The sequence below is a fragment of the Orycteropus afer genome, unplaced genomic scaffold (assembly GCF_000298275.1).
Source record: "Orycteropus afer afer isolate SDZICR_OR568_19922 unplaced genomic scaffold, OryAfe1.0 scaffold00299, whole genome shotgun sequence".
Lineage (NCBI taxonomy): Eukaryota > Metazoa > Chordata > Mammalia > Tubulidentata > Orycteropodidae > Orycteropus > Orycteropus afer.
In genome coordinates this window covers 2,399,322-2,399,963 of record NW_006921886.1, presented here as the reverse complement: position 1 = coordinate 2,399,963, position 642 = coordinate 2,399,322, and the positions used below count along the sequence as shown (strand labels likewise).

General features: G+C 38.5%; 1 non-coding gene across 1 annotated transcript; it reads right to left on the bottom strand.

The window, feature by feature from the left end:
• Positions 1–60: 60 nt before the first annotated feature.
• On the bottom strand, positions 61–182 carry LOC122151098. Its single transcript, XR_006163971.1, has one exon. It is a non-coding gene; the product is annotated as a small nucleolar RNA SNORA41 (small nucleolar RNA).
• Between the last annotated feature and the right edge of the window lie 460 nt (positions 183–642).

Here is a 642-nt window from a genome sequence, read left to right as displayed (position 1 = left end):
AGAGAGAGAGAAAGGAATCAGTGAGTAAGGGAAAGAGGCATCAATGTTTTTGTTTTTTCCTTATGTCTGTCACACATGTACCTACTTTATGTTTTACTAAGAGAGGTGTATATCATTTTCTTCCCACAGAGGAATGCCACAGCTTCCATCATAAGAACAGCTTCAGACTAGTAGCTGTGGAAGACATTAGTGTGTTTTTAATGTTCCCCAGATGATTCTAATGCACAGCCAAGTTTGAGAACCAATGGACTAGAGCGGTGATTCTCAAATTTAGCATACATCAGAATCACCTGGGGAGCTTGTTAAAACACTGATTTGAGGGCAGTTGGGGGGCTCTACCAGAATTTATGATCCAGTAGTTCTGGAATTGAGCCCAAGAACTTACATTTTTGACAATTTTCCAGGTGATGTTGATTCTGTTCTTCTGAGGCAACACTTTGAGAACAACTGGACTAGGTTCTTGATATCCAAGCTAGTAGCATCAACCTGGGAGCTTGTGAGCAATGCAGAATCTCTGTCTCCACCCCATAGTTTCAAATCAAAATTTAAATTTTAGCAAGATCTTATGGTTATTCATATGTACATTAAATTTGTGAATCACTGGACTAGAGTACATTGATAGTTAATATTGTGTATCAACTT